The sequence below is a fragment of the Podarcis filfolensis genome (assembly GCF_964270895.1).
Source record: "Podarcis filfolensis genome assembly, chromosome: 2".
NCBI classification, from domain to species: Eukaryota; Metazoa; Chordata; class Lepidosauria; order Squamata; family Lacertidae; genus Podarcis; species Podarcis filfolensis.
In genome coordinates this window covers 37,745,693-37,766,226 of record NC_139605.1, presented here as the reverse complement: position 1 = coordinate 37,766,226, position 20,534 = coordinate 37,745,693, and the positions used below count along the sequence as shown (strand labels likewise).

General features: G+C 45.1%; 1 long non-coding RNA gene across 1 annotated transcript; it reads right to left on the bottom strand.

Moving 5' to 3' along the window:
- Nucleotides 1–627: 627 nt before the first annotated feature.
- On the bottom strand, nucleotides 628–20,192 carry LOC310757545. Its single transcript, XR_014545314.1, has 3 exons — nucleotides 20,099–20,192; nucleotides 19,037–19,164; nucleotides 628–1,676 (listed from the first exon to the last, which is right to left on the bottom strand). It is a non-coding gene; the product is annotated as an uncharacterized lncRNA (long non-coding RNA).
- Nucleotides 20,193–20,534: the final 342 nt, after the last annotated feature.

The window sequence follows — 20,534 nt, the reverse complement described above, 5'->3', positions numbered from 1 at the left end:
ATGGTTTGCGATTACAGATGGCCTTTCACTCCGCATAGCTCCCAAGCCATGTAGCAAATTAGAGGCTGGCTCTTTGGCCTCTCCAAAGCAGTGTTGTAAATCTGCACCAGTGCTAATTCAAACCATTGGCCCATTCAAACCATTGGTGGTTGACTGACAGCGCTAGTACTTTTACAAGTGGCACACAAAGTTTGTTCCGCACTTGTAAGGAATCAGCCTCTCAGCATGACAACATCTACTGTACACTGTGGAACTCCCTGCCCATTGATAGGCTCCTATACTATTCTTTCTTATGTCTGTTAAAACCCTTTTTCATTTAGGCAGGCTTACCCAGACATGTAAAGCTGACCTGCATTTTAATATGCAAATTTTATATAATGGATTTTTTTTGAACTGCTGCTTTCATTTTGTATTTTGAATTTTTGCTTCAGCCAACTTGTCAACACCTGACTTTGACGAATAATTTAATGTATCTTTTATTTATCAAGTATTTTTATTTTTATTTTTTGTTTGTTCAATTTGTATGCCACCCTTTGTGGTGTATAAAAACAAAAACATAATGCACAGCATACTATTAAAATAATCATAAAAACAGCCCCCCACCCAACACACACACACACAGTTTAATGGCTGAAGGCCTGGGTAAAGAGAAATGCTTTCACCTGGCTCCTAAAGAGATGTATTAATGATGCCAGGCAGGGCTTTTTTTCAGCCGGAAATCAGCGGAACAGAGTTCTGGCACCTCTTTGGTGTGTTCCGGCACCTCTGTAGCATTGCGGCACTGTTCCCCTTCACAGTGCTCTGGGCTGTGCAGCGGTCAACAAGTTCTGGCACCTCTTTTTCTAGAAAAAAAGCCCTGGCACCAGGCAAGTATTTTATGTAAGCTACTTAGAGGTTTTTACAATGAAGCGATATGCAAATTTTGCTAATTTCTTTACTTAAAAGGGGGGTGGATTAGGTACCCAAACTGGAGGTTATCCCCCTTCCTGCCACTTTATATCCTCTAGTCCAGAGCACAGACAGACAATTAGCTTCCCCTATGGTGAGCCACAGCAGTCAACACTTGGGGGAACATTATGTAAGGTGAAATTATTTCCATCCGTCTCTCAGCAACCGCTTGGGACCGATAACTACATGTGAAGGATGTTTGACTGCTTTGCAAATGGCTTCCTATTTAGACCAAAGAGAGAGAGCTAAACATACAATGAATATTATTCTTGGTAAGCAGTTCAAACACTTCTCAGCTGGCATGTTCTGTGAAACAAGGGCTCCTCGCTCTTTGGTACGGAGCACAGAGAACCAAAACAATACATGGAAACTCAATAGCAGAGCCGCGCTGTTTCTTAAACGCTGAGGCTTGGCTGCTGCTTGTTCTTTACTGAGACTGTAGCTCTGTAATTTTCAGGCATTTGCCTATTGATGTTCAGCAAGACTTGGGAGGGCAAAGAAAATACGTGCCTTGTGTGGCACCCACCTGGCTCTTTCCCACAGAGAACCTCTCCGGAGAGGTGGGAAACGAGAGGTCATTGGATGTAGGATTGTTTGCTGAGAGGTTCCAAATGAGCTTGTGTTGGAGAAGCTGCCCGTTAGCCGTGCCAATAGGATTTGCTGGGTCCAGTATGTTGGTATAATCTACCCTGGGTCCTCTGCAGCACTCGCCAAAAGCAGACACAAATCTGCAAATAAAAAAGTGCATACACTTTCTTGTCGCATGCAAATTTGTACCCTTTTTTATTTGCAAGCGGAGTGAGCCTCCAAAAAAATCAGGGGTCACACCCAAGTAATAAGATCTGCAATGGAAAGAATATCAACAGGTGAAACTCCCCCCCCCCAGTTGTAGATCCAGACTACAAATTGCATAAGATCGTAGAGTTGGAAGGGACCCTGATGATCATCTAGTACAAACCCCTGGAATGCAGGAATATGCAGCTGTCCCTTATGAGGATCGAACCTGGGACCTTGATGTTTAATATCTGCCTGCCATGTAGCAGCTGAAGACACAAGGCTCCTGTTCTTCTCCACTGCCAACCCTAAACCATGCAAGCAACTCAACTTTCATAGGTCTTTCATCTGGTGATCTTAGGACGGCAATGCTACATTCATTGTTGAGACCAGGTGTGTTATTTCAGATGAAAGGGGTCAAAGCAATTTAAGATTTACAGCAGTTCTGCTCAGGTGCTGATGCATAAATTGAGACTGGAATACAAATTCATTTTGTATGATCGTTTATTAATACCTCATCATAACCTTTTTTTCTTTTTTCTTTAAGCAAAAGGGATTTGAAAACCCCTTCAGCCATGAGGCTCACTTGGTGCCCTTGGGCCAGTCACTGTCTCTTAGCCTGACCTACCTCATAGGATTGTTGTGAAGACAAAATAGGAAGAGAGCCATGTACACCACCTTGAGCTCTTTGAATAATAGCATTATCAAGAACTCATTTATGTGTCTATCAGCAGCAGCACCAACCCACTTCAGGTGGGTGGGAAAGCAGTGAATCAACCCCCCCCCCCCCGCTCCTTTCATACTGCTGCTATAATCAACCAGCCCTGACTTGACTGCTGCATTTTCCTAGGAAACTTAACAACGCACCAAGAGCTTGGATAACAACAGCAGCAACACTCCAGTTGGGAAACACAGTGAACATTTCTCTTCACCCCACCTTTATCTACTCCATGCTGTAAAATCAACAGCAGCAAAACATTTAGGGAACTTGATAAATATATAAAATTAACACCTTCAACTGCATAATTTGCAATGTAGCACAGGCAAAAAAGAGGTGATGAAACACTAGAGAAACATTCCCAAACCTAGGAAAGCAGGCATCCCCCACACTCTCCACTTTCACTTCCGTTTTTTTTACAGCAAACAAAAACCAGTTTGCCAACCATGTATATGTGTCTGTGTGTTTATGCAGTTTTACATTTTAAACTCACTTCCTGACTTGGTCCAGTCACGAGCTCTCTGCCAAACCTACCTCACTTGGGTGTTGTGAAGATATAGAAGAGGGTATACCGTAAAATGGCCTGATCGTTTTGTGTGTTTAGATGCATAAATCCCAACTGTATTCAAATAGGCTTGCTCCAGGTTGGTGTGAACAATGGACCCTCTCACACTGACTGGAGATTATAAGGAAAGAGTGGCCATAGCCTATAAAGAAAAGTGTGATGTAGAACAAGAGAACAAGGAAGAACGAGGGCTCTGGGACACTCCCAGGGCCCTCGCACAACATTCCCAGAGCCCAGAAAGCGAGGCGGAGAGCAAGGCCTGCTCCGGAGAGGTAGGGATGGTTGTGAGGGGACAGTGCTGGTTCTGGGGGTTTCCTGGCTTTACTTGTGTGTGGACCCCCGGAACCGAAACTTGTGTAACCTGTGGGCCTGCTGTACCCCACCACCACCAACTGTAACAGCTCAGAAATATTTCTGTTTCTACATAAAAAATGGTGAGGATCACATAGGCAAAGGTGGAAGTCTCGCCTGTTCTGGGTCCTTCGTGGTCTCACTGAGAAATAGAGACTAGCCATTGTTTCTTGGCTGATTTCCAGCGCAGGTGATGATGAAGTGCAATGCCCCACTTACACTTCCCCGTAGTTTCAATTAGTCAGATTGCTCTCCTGCTCTGTGGGGTACTAGAGCTGTTCTCATTAAACAGCTACAGCTTCCCCACTCCTAGGAAGCTCTGCCTTTTCTTGGTGTAGCTGAATACATACACATATACCTAAGGGAGCCAGAGTCTCCGGTGGTGTAAATTAGCATTGCTTCCTGTAGAGTTAGACTGGCTTACCTCAACTGGGAGACTCTTGACCAGGGAGCCTGAATCTTAATTCTTCCCTAAGTCAACACTGCTACAAATGAAAGCTAATTACACGAAATTATTATTGCTGTGATTCATTTGGACATTTCGGGCCAGATTTCCAAACAACGAGGCATCTCACGCTGCCCTTTTTAAAAAACAGATATGCAGGCACAGTGCTCCATTTCCTCTCAGAGTCACACTTATGTGCTCATGTCACAGGAAGCTTGCAGTGGGTATGCGGCCTCCATGGCTTGTCGTTTTAGAAGAAAAGTTGGCACATTCTGACTTCATTCGTTTATAAGGCCTATAAACCGTTGGATCAAAAAAGCTCTCTTAAGCAGGGCACAAATAAATTGAGAGACAAAGCACAGCGTAAATCAACAATCCAATTTATGACAAATATGCATAATAGTATCCTCATGTTTTATTTTATTTTAAAATACAAATAAGCAGAGAACCATCAGATGGCATCAACTCAGTTTTATTCAGATAAGGCCCATTGTGGTGTAGTGGTTACAGTGTTGGACCTGGGAGACAAGGGTTCAAATTCCAGCTTGGCCATGAAGTTCACTGGGTGTCCCTGGGCTTGTTGCAACCTCTCAGCCTAACCTACCTCAAAAGGTTGTGGGGGGATTCAACGGGGGGGGGGCTGTTAGTTTCTGTTTGCCACTGAGCAGCTGCTTAGAGTCACAGGACTCTGTTTACATTCCAGAGACCTTCCAGACTGTTGGAAGTCTCACGGGAGAAGGGAGACGGATGTGATGTACTGGTTTCTCTGTTCCTTTGTTCAGTTGCTCTCTGCTTTCATAGAGAGAGGATGTATATTTCTTTGCTGTCTGCGTAGTAAGAAATAAAGCATAGCAATGTAGCCATAAATCTCATCACTTCCATGTGCTGCTTTGGTAACTCTGCTGAATGGGGGAATGTGTCTGAGGCCTCATCAAAGGCTCAGGTCGTTAATTATTCGTCGGAGGGCGATTTCGAAGGACTCGGCCGGAAGATGAACTTTTTTTTTTTAAAATAATTTTTATTAACTGGCCAATCACATCAAATTAAATCACATCACATAAATTCCAAATTACAAAGCCAAATTTTTAAATTTTGTTGGGGGAACCCATACTTCAAGATCCAAAGGGGGATTCAAATCATCTTCTTATTACTGCGTTAGTGTCCAAATCAGTCCCAATCAGTCCAGACAAAGTTCCTAATTCTATCCAGTCTTATCTTGGTGTTTCCACATCATATCTTGTTCATATAATTTCTCTTTTTCTTTTACGATCTCTTCTGTTAGTCTCCTTAAGCCGATAAGCAAATATAATAATCCTGTGTGAATTTCCCGTTCTTCCAATCTAAGTCCAGATGGTTTCCATATATCTCCTTCGTAGATAACATCACTCTTTCCATCATAAATCAGGCATTTTTCGCTCTTAAATCCCACGGAGGAGTTAATCCATGATATGTAAACAGCACTATTTCTCTCTTTCTCCTCCCAGACCCAAGAGCTCCAACAATGCCTCCCAAGATGGCGACGGCATTTTTAACTGCGTCATTCCAAAACTCTTAACTTTCCAGCTTCGTCTTGAAACATTGCTTTGGTTCGAAAGTTTATCTCCACACAGCCTTAAATCACAGCTTAAGTCCTTAAAGTTCTGACTTATTAGGGGAGGGGATTCTTGTTAAATCACGTTCGGCTGGAAGATGAACTTTATCAGCTTGGCCAAGTGGAGATTCCGACAAGAACCAGGTGTACCACCTTGAGCTCCTTGGAGAAAAAGGTGGGATGGAAATGCCATATAGATAGATAGGTAGATAGATAGATAGATAGATAGATAGATAGATAGATAGATAGATAGATAGAGTGGACCTAACTTAGTCATGTTCTTTGATTTCAGTGGGCCTCCTCTGAGTAAAACATAGCAGAATGCTGCCCGCCATCCTTAAAAACAAAGATAAGAAGAATAAAGCTTTACAAAGATATAAATATTTCTCCTCCTTACTTAGGTTCAAGTATTTTAGGTTTCCTTCTGAGAGCTGGACAGGGGAAACAGTCATTTGTTTGTTTGTTTTTTAAAAAAATCTCAGTCAAGTTTCTTTCTGCTCTTCTTGGCTTGCGCTGGGAGGAAACAAACTATGATCCCTGTTAGCATTGCGTCCAAACCAGAAATTGTGGATTCTTTCCGAACCAGTTATACCCTGTAGCCAAAGTTTGTTCTTGGCTTCCTGATAGCGTTGGAGCAAAGCAAACCACAGGCCCTGTTTCGCGGGAAGCGCTAAGCCAGGGATTATGGTTTGTTTCCTCCACATGCTAGCAGAGAGAAGAGAATCAGCTCAGATAGACACATTCAAAGGAAATCATTACTTATGATTTACTCTGTGATATGCAAACGGGGGCTCTGTCTCCAGGTGGGAGGCAAGTTTCCCTCACACTGCAGTGTTGTCCCCTGGTGCCGCATTTTAATATTTCCCTGTTGCCAAATACAGGTCACACCAGAGTGTGACAAAAAGATAAAACTTAGGGTGTGCATGCAAGTCCTGCATTAGTACACCTCCCATTACTCACTCCCCGTTGTGGTTGGGCTAGATAGATTCATCTTAAAAACCTGGCTATATGTAACTGTGTCTCCATAATTTGTTTTTAATAATAATAATAATAATAATAATAATAATAATAATAATAATAATTTATTTGTACCCCGCCCATCTGGCTGGGTTTCCCCAGCCACTCTGGGTGGCTTCCAACAAAGATTAAAAAAACATTAAAATGTCACACATTAAAAACTTCCCCAAACAGGGCTGCCTTCAGATGTCTTCTAAATGTTAGGTAGTTGTTTATCTCTTTGACATCTGATGGGAGGGCGTTCCACAGGGCGGGCGCCACTACCGAGAAGGCCCTCTGCCTGGTTCCCTGTAGTCTTGCTTCTTGCAACGAGGGAACCGCCAGAAGGCCAAAATATGCTAAGTATTTGGTTCATTTATTGTATGTATGGTTATGTATTAGTGTGTTCACGTGTTTACAGTATTATAATAAATATTTGTGCCAGTTTTCTCATGTGCTTGATCCTGCAGGCCCTTCTTATATAACATGGGCAGCCTATTTGCTGGTATCTTCTGAAATACCAGCATACTACCGCCTATAGATACATAAAAGTGACTTCTCTTTTTTATTTGCATCCATCAATCACCTGTGCTTTGTGTACAAAATTTTCCATTTGTATATTATTAAACTGGTTAAAGAGATCTAATCCTGGTTGTCCTTTCCTTGCATGAGAGGTATTCCACAGCTCTGATTCTTTTTCTTGGTTTTGTCTTGCCTGGGCCTCCTTAAAATGAAGAAAAAGGTTCTAGAATCAAGTAATCTATCCAAGCAGGATTATAAGGTTCCTCTCAGAAAATTTTCATTGAATTAATTATATACGAAAACTTGTGAAATCAATCTACAGCCTAACATTAAGACAAAGGTCCCCCACCACACACATGCAGAAAGTGAGTGACAATTGTCCCTTCTTCTCTGAGATCCTAGCAGCACCAGCAATGTTCTGAACCTTCTGGAGTCTTATTAGGAAAGCTCGTCAATGCAGAAGTACAGTAATTGAATCTCACAGCAATAAAAGTGAAAATAACCATTAGGAATCAAGACAATCTGCTTCTCCCATGTGAGTTCTTGTTTGGTCCCCAGGGAACATTTAACATGCTGCTTTTGACGGTTAGTGACGCTGGTCCCAATGCATCTACAAGCCAGAAAATGAATTTTGCCCTTGAGTTGGGTCTTGGTGTGCCCTCAAACAAGCCTGCTCTTAGCAAGCTTCAGTGAGGGACCTGCTCAGAGATCCGGTCCCCAGAGTTCCTCTTGAATTTCTCAACCACTTCCTCTTCTGGGTCCTGAGTTTCTGCAGTTTGTTTCATTACTCATGGTGCAAGTCGGTTTATGGAGGAAGATAGACACATCATTCTGAGGGTGGTTCTTCACAAACAGGGTGACTCTAGCTTCAGAACTTGTCTTATAGGCATCAATACCAGTAAGTTGAATGTTGGGTCTTGTTGCCCGTGCCTAGAAGGTGTGTCAGCCTATAAGCGTGCTCCACGCCTTGCAGGTTGCACATTTATTTTATTTTATTTATGAAAAAATGGCATGTATGCATGATGCATACACACATTTACCTTTCACTTAATTTTTGCAAAACTGCTCTAGGGATAAGTGAGTGAAGGGTGGTATGATATCCCTGATGTGAACACAGCTCTCTTTTCTCTCGTTCAAACTGAACCAGGCTGAAACTATATTATTATTCTTTAGTCCGAGCTCCCCCAGGACAGAAGCATGTCCTGAAGCATAGCTGCAGTGCTACCAGATCTTTCCCAACACCCTTAAAGTGATCATGAAGCACTTGAAGCTATCAATGGGTTGTCCTGATGTCTATATGCTATTTCCAGGATCAGTTCCGAATGCCTCTGACTACCAGCATGAGGAGGTGGCTATTGTCCTCATCACCTGCTTGGGATTTTCTCAGGGGCCTCTGGGTGGCCACTGTGAGAAGCAGGGTGCTACATGAGGTCAAGGCCTTTGGCCTCACCCAGTAGGGCTGTTCTTATGTCCACACTTAAAATGTCACATCTGTCTTACTTTCCACCCCAAATGTAGAACTTTTTTGAGAGGTTTGGCACCCAGCGGCTGTGAAAATTAGAGGTGATTTGAAATCACACGTGCAAGGTGGAGTTTTATAGGGTTATGCAGATGCAGCTCAGAGAGCTCTATGGAGCTGCTACGCTGCTTTCCTGCCTGGTGAGTCATTGTTCTTTACCAGGAGCAAGAGGGGCGAAGCACTGGGGAGGTCAGCATGGTGAAAACACACCAGCAAGAGTGTTAGCTTGGCTCCACCAGTGAGTTTGCGCCCCTCCAACCTCCCCACCACCTCACCTCTCCCCCTCCTGGTAAGCAGCAGCGCTGCACCTACTGGGAACCTAGCATGCCGCTTCTGGAATTGTGTAGTATGTACAATATCAGTCTGCGTTATTTTACTTTATTTTATCTGTGACTGGACATTACTGTTTCTCTTATTCTCCTCTTGTTTTCTATGAGCTTTGTAGTTGACTTGCTCATAAAGAAAGAAAGGTGAGATTGTGGGCAACGCGTTTCTCCTGCATTTATCACTGCTGGTTGCTATGGCCATATTGGTTGAAAATAAAAAAAAGATAATAATGAAGAGTGTTTATTTCCTACAGTCTACTGCTTGGTTCCTCAATGGCTGCAGGGAGGAACTGAAAGCAGCACTGAATTGTCTCTTGGCAACAAGTGTACTTAGGGATAAGAAGTAACTGGAATCTGAGGCAAAGCTTTTCATTTGAAAAAACAAAACAAAAAAAAACTAATGGAAAGAACAAGCGAGGAGATAAACAAAGTCGTGCCGTCCATTTAAAGCACATGGCTTCACCCAAAGTGTCCCTGAGAACTGTCTTTGTTAAGGGTGCTGAGAATTATAGCTCTTTGAGGGGTAAACTGCAGTTCCCAGGATTCATTTGGGGAGGAAATGGGCATTCAGTGTATGATGTGGGTGTGACCACCTCAGCACTCTCTATTCCCTACTGATTTCAGTGTTGACTGGAGGTGCTTCTATATAAGTCCCAACAGCCTGGTAGCACTTGTGTCTGGGAAAGGTGTGGCACACTTGGATCTTCACAGCTGCATTTGCTGCTGGGGTGGAGACAATAGAGAATGAACCTTAGAGAGCCTGCGTCTTTATGCTTGCTTGGAAAAAGCATCACAAGAATCCTCACTATGTCCGTTTTCAACATCTTACTTTGTCACTTGGAAGAAGATTTATTACATCCTAATCGCCAAACCGGGACGTGGGTGGCGCTGTGGGTAAAACCTCAGCGCCTAGGACTTGCCAATCGCATGGTCGGCGGTTCAAATCCCCGCGGCGGGGTGAGCTCCCATCGTTCGGTCCCAGCTCCTGCCCACCTAGCAGTTCAAAATCACCCCTAAGTGCAAGTAGATAAATAGGTACCGCTTTATAGCGGGAAGGTAAACGGCGTTCCGTGTACTGCTCTGGTGCCGGTTGCCGGAGCAGCTTCATCACGCTGGCCACGTGACCCAGAAGTGTCTCCGGACAGCGCTGGCTCCCGGCCTCTTAAGTGAGATGGGCGCACAACCCTAGAGTCAGACACGACTGGCCCGTATGGGCAGGGGTGCCTTTACTTTTACCTTTAATCGCCAAACCACTTATTCTAGAGTGGCAGTACACTAGAAAGTTTGAAAGTTGGACTGACGCTTATGACAGTAAAATAGTTCCTCAGTTTGCATGTAAGACTACGCCAAACCATGGTTTGGTGTGGGTGGGCAAACTCTCAAGACTGCTTTGCTCCTTCTCTAGTCCGGATGTGTCATTTGGTTTAGTGCAGCATGTCCTCTCCACCTGCCTACTGCAGACAAGCCACAAGAGGTAAGCCATAGAACATAGCTACAGCTTGCGATTTGTCTGGAGCGAGACAAATGGTGAGCCTGGGTTTCAGATGAGACTCTAAGTCAAACCATGCAGCAGCAGCAGGACCAGGGGAGGAGGAGAAAGAGGAAAGCAGCTGTGATCTCCTCTTCAGAGATCCACACATTTATGCCTTCTCACTAAACCATGGTTTGGCTTAGTGCAAGCCAGGCCGACGAGTTGACTTTGCTCTGGAGTATTTATGTTGCTGGATGAATGACACTGAGGTTTGCTGGGTGGAAAGGGGAAGGCAAGCTGAGGGATTCATTGATAGGGCCACAAAACCAGTGGAGGGCCTACTGGCCTATCAGTGCTACCATTTCAACATTGCATAGAGTGTGCAATAAGTTTATATGCTTCTTCCAGGTGTGTTTTTTTTGGGGGGTGGGGTTCACATGCAGTTATGTGTTGTTGTTATGTGTGTGCCCTGCAACTGATGGTTACGACCTCATATATGATGGTGTGCTGAACACCCACAGACATTTAAACCGTCTCATACTCACAGCTTAGAAAAGAGGACCCCAGTTCCCCTGCTGCAAGTGACCAGGTGCGTGTCTCTAGACCACCCTTTGCCAACCTGATGCCCTCCAAATGTTTTCGCTGACAACTGCTTTTTGTCCCAGTGGCCGGCATGCTCACTTGCAAAGCAAAACATCTGGAGGGCACCAGCCAAGGCTGTTCTAGATGCACCACTGGAAAAAAAAATGATTGCCCTGCCGTCCTTCGTAGATAAAGCTCTGGGGAAACGCTGAGATGAAGCATATCGTAGGAAGCAAGATAACAAAAACATGACCTCTGAATGTTATAAAAACCAGGAAATGCATAACAATGCAGAAATAAAACCCATATGGAAATTAAAACCCTTGTGGCTGCTGTTCTGCCCCCCCCTCCTCCCAGCCCAGCCGGTTCTTATTTTCCAAAGTTAGAGAGAGATCATCTGATTGTTGTTCAGTAATGCACAGCCAGTGAGTTAAGGTTTGGGGCATTATGCAATGCACTTAGGCGTCTGTTAGTATTTTTCTCTTGATGTCCTGCCATGGGTATTCAGCTGTTCTACGCCATTGCCAAACCAACAGTTTGTTAAGGGGGAAGAAAGGAGGTGTGGGAGGAAAAGGAACAGCCATGTGCAGATTTGGAGTTATTCGTCTATCCTTCCTGCCTGCCTGCCTGCCTTCCTTCCTTCTTGTTTCAGACAGTCGATGGCTCCTTGGAAGGGATACTACTTCCATGGTATGTTGAATTTCGTGTTGCCCTCATTCACACCATATATTTAAAGGACTATGAACTTGAATCAGTCATGGCTTCCCCTGAAGAATTCTGGGTAATTTGGTTTGTTAAAGATGCTGAGAATTGTTGGGAGACCCCTTTACCCATTCAAAGAGGTAATATTTCCAGAGTGGCTTAACAGCCAATCACTCTTCCCAGGGAATTCTGGGGTTGCAGCTCTGTGTGAGGAATATGGTTTCTCCTGAAAACTCTCAACACAACTCCCAGAATTCTCCAGGGTGGATTGGACAGTTGTTGCCATGCCGCTTCCACAGAACAAGAAGCATGGCTTGGGCAAGACAGTTCAACTTTTTAAATAGTGACTCTATGCCAGGGGTCCCCAAACTAAGGCCCGCGGGTCAGATAAGGCCCAAGGGACTTGTTTATCTGGCCCACGGTGACCGCCGCCGCCCGCTGCCGCCACCCATTCTTACCGGCGCTGCGCTGCGCGGCTGCCCACTTCCAGGTCGGAGGAGCACCCGAAATAGCTTGTGCGCATGTGCAAGTGTTATTTGCGCATTCACAAGCATTATTTGAGCATGCACACACGCTATTTCCGGTGCACATGCAGGTCAGAGGAGGCCCGTGCACATGCACACAAGCTATTTCCAGTGCTCCTCTGACCCGGAAGTGCGCCGGAAATAGCGTGTGTGCGCATGTATGGGCACACGCTCCCCCGCCCTCCAGCCTGCCGCGCAATCAGCACTGGAGACACCGACCCGAGGCACGGTAAGTTTGCCGACCCCTGCTCTATGCCATCTTACTTAGAAGGAAGTCCTGTTGCATTCAAAGGTGCTTGCTCCCAGATAAGTATGTGCAGGATTGCAGCCTTAGTGAGCTAACACTTTTAAGCCACGGATGTCGGTGGAGCCGTGCCAAGCCGTGCCAGCTGAGGTTCTTGCCCTTAATGTCAGAGCCAGAGGATTACGCGGCGTTAATGTCAGAGCTGGGATTGGAATCCAGGAATTACAGGAGCTCAGGCCGCTAGACAGCTTCCCTCAGCTTTACAGAAGGACTTTCATGCTGAGGGAAATGTCCACGTCTATCCGATTTACTAGCAAATCTATTGGCTTTCCTCATGGTTGTTGCTGTTTCCCTCTCCCCACCATAATTTGCCTCGCAGTGTGTTATTTGCTAATGAACATGGCTATTTGTGTCTCAAAAGAGGGCTGGTTGCCTCTTTATTCACCCAATCCTCTTAGAGAACTCTGCGGTGGAAGTCACATGATCACACACGGCAGCAGAAGGTTAGCATGAGTTGGCGAGAATGCAGCCCCTAGCATTCATGAAAACGCTCAAAACAAAGGCACAAGGTTCTCTGCCTGCCCGGCAAAACAGAGCGGCTAAACTTTGGCCTTCTGGATGTGGTTGGACTCCAAGTCCCATCAGCCCCTGCCTGCATGGGAAATGGGCTGGAATTTATTCAATTTATTTAAAGAATTTTTATCCTGCTCCTCAGTTGTTGCTGTTGTTGTTTTAAGGATCGCTGGGCAAATTACAGGTCCCTGCCCTCAGGTTCCTGATCTAAATAGATGTCACCCAGAAGGAAAGTGGATTGTGAGGGAGGAGGGATGGCAGGAGTTGGAGTCTAACAATGTCCGCAGGGCCACCCTGGTCAGGAGGGACACTGCTAGGATGTGTGGGGCGTGCAGCCTAGCTCCTGCGTTCAGGCTGACCATTTCTGCAGTCTGCAGTCTTGCCCTGAGGTGGCCTTCTTGTAATCTGGCCGCATGCCCAGAGCAGAAATCTGGGAAGGTAATTCTTACCCCCTCACAGACGGAAAACAAGCGCAGAGGAAGGGGTAGCCTTTAGGGGGCGCTCAGCTAAGTGCCATCTGGTGGGCCTGCACCAACTTTAATGACCCCCTGGCTGCAGCAGCAAGCCTTGGATGCCTCAGTTGCAGCAGCGGCAGCAGGAGCACCCTGGGTAAGCATTGGGCGCCGTGTGTGCCATTAGAATGTGCATCTGGGGATTAGCAGGGAGGATTATTGGTGGAGAAAAGGACCACTTGGAACTCCCGTCTCTGTGCCAGACAACCTAATCTAGAACCCGTGGATTTGAAGGCTTGGAGGGAATTATGTGCCTGGGTCACTCAGGTTGAATAGAGGGCAGGAGTTGCCTTGCTCTAGTTTCATGGAGGGCAAGGGACACTTCCTGATATTAGGCCTGAGCACACATAAGAAGCTGTCTTATGCCAAGCCGGGCTATTTGTCCAGCTGGTCCAGCACTGCCTGTTTGGGCTGGCAACCCCTCTCCAAGTCTTGGTTCTAGTGCCCTTTTTAACTGAAGATTCAAAGCATGAGGAGCCTGAAACCTCCACAGTATAACAGCTGCTTCACAATTCACTTTTTATTTTTTACTTTTAAGAGTACACAAAAGATTTTTACAGCAGGGATCCTCGGATGGTTCACCTGGGCAGATTTGTGTGTCGGGCAGAACAGGTGAGCATCTTGTGGCAAATAAACAATTACTTAAAGCTTAAGCAATTAAAGGCTTTATCCACCTGCAGAGGCAGGGCAGGCCCAAAATCTTTTGCTGCCTGAGGCAAAGATCTTCTCAGTTGAGATCTTTCTCACTCTGTGTCTGTATCAGAATTGTTTTTGAAGATGCTGTTTGTGGCCCTGGGCGCTCCTTCAAGGGGAAGGGCGGGATATAAATTTATTTAATCAACGAATCACGAACATGTTGGTGCCTCTTGTCTTCCCAATTACAAAAAGCTGACCAGACTAGCTGTTGAAATCTTACTTTGACGCTGTAAACAGGGTGGTCCACAGCTTGGCTGAGCTTAGGGGAGACTCCATTTCACACACAGAGCTGTACAACTTCCTTGTTTGCCTGCCCCACCCGCAACATCTGCCTGAGGTGCAGGCCCTAAGCACTGAAAATATGTTGCCTCCCCCCATTAAAAATATAAACAACAGTAAACCATAAAATAAATTTTTATTTTTCAGAATGAAACAAAACCTACAGTAAGAGGAAAGCGATGTTTATTTTTGTATATTTTCACTTTATTTATATTTGGAGGGGGGAATCTCCTTTATTTTCTAAATGCCAAGTCTTTGATCAAACGCTCAGAACTAATCTTACATAACACACCTATTTCTGTACTTAGTAGAGATAAGGCGTCCAGCCTGCCTTGTTGCATAGTTGTTCTGTTGGGATTTTTAATCTACTTCAACTGAGAAAATGAACGCTCAGCTGAGCAATTTGTGGCCACTGATGTTAAAAACCTGGCAATGGAAAATTTCTGTGTTGCTGTCCTTCCAATGATACCCTAAGCACATGCTTATTTTGCTGAATGGTTAATCCTGCCCTGCTGAGACAGCTGCCTCACTCCGCCCAATGGCAGGGCCAGCCCTGCTCGGAGGAGGCTGCTGACTCCATCTCTGTATGATTCGCTGTTCTGGCCCGGCCTCCTTCCAAACTCTCTGCTGCGGGCAGGCTTTCTGCCTTGCCTCAGCCTTCTTGCTAAAAGTGAATCAGCATCACTGAGCAAAAATACGAGACAACAGTTCAGTACGGTAGGAAGATACTCCAGATACTCAAAACCCTCCAATGGAACATTTTCTCACAGAACATACTCGTTTCTGTGTTGACTTTTTTTTTCATGTTGGCTTCAGCTTGATATTTATGATATTCCCTACTTAGCAGAACATTTCCTCCATTATACTTTGAAGCACGTTCGCTCTCCCGTTTGAAGTGTGTCCAAAGTTCTGCCGCTAAGATCAGCGGGTGCGTTCTGTCCATGGATCATAAGCAATCTGCTGTACAAGTTCAAATCCCATGAGCCCCGTACACCTAAAAAACAATGGCCTCCTGCCGCAAATAATCTGCGCTGAAAAATAGCCAGGCATATAACAGGCTTCTATCATTCCAGCTGGAAACCCTGTAAAGAGCTGCTGTGCTTTAACCCCTGGGGGGCATTTCTTCAGGGGGAAATGTACAGACTAGTGAGTTCAATAATAGGTACTGACAGGACAGAAACTGTTTCTATTAGAAAGCTTTATCTTTCAACTCCTAGCCCAAATAGTTGTGCCGAGGGACTTTCCAGCTTCTCGTGCTTTCATATCTGTTTCCTTAGTCTGTCTGGGACATGGCTCATTCTGAAACAAAACAAAAGTTGTTCTGCTGTGAATGAGCAGTTCACCCACCCTCCCTAGTGATAAGCCAGTCTGCTCAACAGCAAATCCACGTCTCTGCCGCATTCATTATGAAATAGAAATAGGGGCTTGGATCCTAAGCTAAGTCAGCTGAGGGAAGTTCAGGAAAGGAAAGCTTCCCACCCTGCCCTCACCTGTGCCCAGAAAAAAACCCCCTCAGGTGGGGCGAGGGGAGGGATGGGGCCCTTTCTTTAAAATGTGGGATGGGAAGAGCAGGGGCGTACTTTGGGGTTGGCCTGGTTGACCATGCATTTCCACTCTGGCTTGGCTGCTCTGGCAAGGGCACAAGGGATGGGGGGAACCAATATGTCTCCTTGCCAAAGGTCAAGGGATGGTGGAGCAGGCACCGATACAGCTCCTTGCCAAGGGCGGCTAGGTACGCCTCTGAGGAGGAGATGTTCCATGAACTTCCTTAAGGCTACAGTCCTATGTGTGCTTACCTGGAAGTAAAGACAGTTCAACTCAGTGGGCCTTAATTCTGCGAAGACATGCATAGGCTCCTATTGTTAACTTAGTTTAGTATCCAAGACAAGACATCCACATTGCTGTTGACAGTGTTCAGCATTGCAATTAGTGCCGCCTTCTACTTTTATTAATTGCAATTTAATCGCAATTTAATCTGAAAGGCTAATTCCAGTTGATATCAGCCAGTTGCCGGCATTCTCCGTGTGTCAGTGACTCGCTCCTTCTTATGCCCTCGTTCATTTGTTTCCATCAGGACCCTTAGGACCTTTCCAGTTGATTCATTTAAAGGAAGACTGCAATGTTCAATCGGGCAAACTGTAAATTAAGTGGCTAAAGCTTTAGTTGATTAACAGGGTGGGTCAATTTTAATTGGCAGGACTTGTTTGTTTAATATTTTTTCAAGGCTGTTTCAGTTCTGGTATGCTACTGTAAAAGGAAGTGAGCTGGATAATATAAATATGGCATTTCCTCCGAATGGCATGTGATTTTATTTTTTGTTTATTAAGTTGCAAGCAATCTCACACATGCTTCAATACGTCTAAAAGGCACTCAGAAGAAATGGGAAGCAGGGCCTCTCCAATGGCTCTGCTGAATAATCAGCTCCAGTAGGCTTTCCCTCCCTCACCTGTCACCTGGAAGCATTTATTTCATCTGAGAAGGGAAGCAAGGCCTCTCCGTAGATGAGATCAACTCCATCTGGCCACTCCTCCTGCTAACCGGTCCTGTTGGTCATTATAAAATACTACTATGCCCTCCAACATGATGTTGCCTAAAACCAGGGCACTGCTTCCAGGGACACACTCCTGCATGAGTCATGTGACCCATGCAAGATCGCAGCCCAAGATCGTGGCACCCAAAATGGCCACCATGCTCTCATGGGGAAAAACTAGGATGTCCTGGTTTATCCGGAACAGTTGACAGATGTTGAATGAATTTGCAGTTTTCCTATTCCTTCCTTATCACCCTTTCCTTTTCTAAAACTGTGGTCAGTCATTGTCTTGTTTTTATTCCTCTTATGAAAGTTTCTCTGGGAGTAAAAATGATCGCATAATTAATTATTTTCATAGAATCATAGAGTTGGAAGAGACCACAAGGGCCGTCGAGTCCAACCCCCTGCCAAGCAGGAAACACCATCAGAGCACTCCTGACATATGGTTGTCAAGAGTTCAATTAAATACAATAAGGTTTATCATAATGTGCAAATTTATTTAAGGTTAACCCATTCATTGTGTTAAAGGCATCAGCTAAATGAGATTTAATATCAGTTAAAGATGAGCTAATTGATTGGCAGCCCTAGTTTATAATAGGTGAGTGAAGAGCAACTCAAGCACCTCCTTCAGAGTGATAGCCCACAAGCACTGTACTGCAGTGTGCTTAAGAGAGTTTGTAGAGGCAGCTTTGTTGATGCCTGTGTTACTTAATATCTGAGCTCATGTGATATGTTGGAACGTTCATAAACATTTTCAGAGCTGGGGAAATGAAAGAGAAAGCACAGAATATTCACAGAATATTTTCCAAGCTTCTCAGAAGTGAGAGACCACAGTGCTTACAATGTTTGTGCTGGTGTTTGCTATGGGAGGGGTTCAAAGCTTGATTTTCTGCCATTTAATTAGTTTCGCAGAAGTCTCAAAAGGAGACATGAATCCAAATTCTGGCTCACCACCAACTCTCAGTCTGATCTACCCCACAAAGTTGTTTTGAGAATTAGTTGCTCTGGAAGTGGAACACAAACTGGCTTCCCCCAAAGAATTCTGGGAGCTGTAGTTTGTTAAGGATGCTTAGAGTTGTTATTCCCTTCATAGAACTAAAATTCCCTGAGGAGTTTAGCAACCGGTCCCTCTTCTCAGGGAACTCTGGGAATTGCGGTTCTGGGAAGGGAATGGGGGGGTCTCCTAACAACTATATCCTTAACAAATTACAGTTCCCAGGATTCTTGGGGAGAAGCCACAATTGTTTAAAGAGGTGTGATACTAATGTTATGGCATTTAGGGGCCCACTGAAGATCTTTTTGTTCAAGAAGTCTTTCCTTGAGGTACGACCCAGTCATTTATGAATTATTAACTGTACTTAGAGGAACGGTTTAAAGTTTGCAGGAATAGTTTTAATTGTTTTTTGAACTGGTATTTTTCTGTATTTTATTTTATTTATACTTTGTGCACTGCTTTGATGGCCTTAGACTGTGAAGTGATTTACAAATTTGTAAAAGAAGTTGTATCCATTCACATTTCATAGAAGTCATTTTCTCCCGCAGAAGTCAACGGCTCCTTCCATGATGGGTGGAAACTAAGGATTCAGTGGGCAGTAGACAGATCTACATAAAGTTACATGAGACACATTCAACATAACTGCAATCTTACGGAGCCTATTCGGAGGTTCAGATGCATTCAATGGGACTTACTCCCAGGTCATTGTGAAGACTGCAGTCTTCAGCTACATGTTTGCTGCTGGAAGCAGTTCCGCCACAGGTGGTGTCTTATCCTACTGATGATCCTTTTGGAACACCACAGATACGCATTTATATGATTTTTTTATTTAAAAACAACTCCACCCTGCAGAAGTAATAGATATACCGAAATCCGGTGTTTCCCGTGAAAGGAGATAAGCTGCACTTTTTGATAATAAATAATAAACAATGCGTCAGTTTCTTGTGTTGACATGCCATCAGTTTATGCCCTCATATTACATGTTCCAGTAAGCCTGTGTGAATAGCTAAGCTGGTTTCAAAGCAGAAAGGAAGAAACGGGTGTGTACTTGCCTGCTTCGGCAATTAAACTATCAAGGACAAAAACACCTTAATCTGCCATTTAAACAAACATAGGGAGCCTAGTTTACAGAGTGCAAGGTCGTGATAAGTGGATGTATAGGGTTGGCACCTACTGAGCACTGAAGAGAGACGCACTGAGTCCGTGTGGATTGCAAAGCCCAGTCAGGGATGGTGGACGAAGGAGAAATGGAGAGTGCCACAGGTTCAGCAAGTGGTTCAGGTTTTTTGAAGGGGGGCATACCTGTTTTGGGATGCAGAGAGCTGAAGGAAGGAGCAGGTGTTCTGCCTCCATATTGCTGCAGTTCTTCAAAACAACAGTTTTATCTAATCAGTGAAAAGCTGGCCTTGGCAGTTGCTAAGGGAGGCAGGAGCTTCAACACACACACACCACACACACCATGCTCATTTAATGTTTGTCTTGTGAGAATAAGCACCTCAGGCTGAGACTGAACCCAGCCTTAGTCATGCTTATGAGTAGATCCGTTGAAGTCAACAAGATGTAAGTTAGCCAGTCCACTGAAGTCTGACATTCTGTGCGGCGGGAGCTGGCTTGTCCTCCTGGCCTGGACATTGTCGCCAGCTTTGCTCCAGAATCTGATCTGGTGAGCAATAGTGCTTCTGGGAGGGGGGCGGGCCTGATATTTTATCTAGAGCAAGACTGCCACAACTGCCTCTGATACTGGCTGTAAGTTTTAAGACTGTCCATGTTAAGAACTAGCGCTTGAGCTTGCTTTTCCCTTCTCCCTCCCATGATTTTTTCCTCCTGTGGCTTGTATTTTTAGATAGTGCACCTGAGGGCAGGGGCCATTTCAGAACCAAATTTTGCACAAGCTGCACTGAGAGTCTTTTTTTGTCACAAATAATTTTTCCTCCAAGAGTGGGCAGCCAGACACCCCAGGGAGTTTTACAGGCTTTCCTCTCATTCATTTTCATTGCACCTTTCTTTGAAGGAGCTAAAAGTGGCTTACATACTGCCCCCCCCAATTTTATACTCACAGCACCCCTGTGAGGTAAGAGCTTCATGGCTGAGCAGGGATTTGAACCCTGGTCTCCCAGGTCCTAGTCCAGAACTCTAACCACTACACCACACTGGCTCTCAAGGAGATTCCCTGCTGAAGGCCCTTCTGAGGCACAATTTTTAAGAATGCTATTCTTTGCACACAATGGGGACTTACCTCCAAGGATTGTACCGTACCCTCTATCAGTTCCAGATCTAAAGCAGTCCTGGACAAAGCATTCTCTGGTGGGCCCTCTCCTCTGCTGGTGAACCCTAGCAGGCTTACTTGCTGCATTGGCTGGGACGAAGCAGCTTTAAAATTTCCCACAATGCTCCATAGTGGTGCTGGGTCAGAAGCTGGACAGATTAAGAAGATGGCCAAATCCAGCCGCCTGCTATTGCTCAGAGTGCTAGGAAAGGGGGAAATATAGGAGTGGGGCAAGGCAGACATTGGCAGTGGGCCATGCCAGCTGCCCAAAGATGCCAGGGGCTGAAGCCAGCCCTGATTCCACATCTCCTTCCCTTTGCACCTGGTCCATCTATGTGTACTACAAGCCCAAAGGTTCAGAGAAGGGCCATTTCTGAAGTACTGGCCTAACATAATCAGCCTCTAA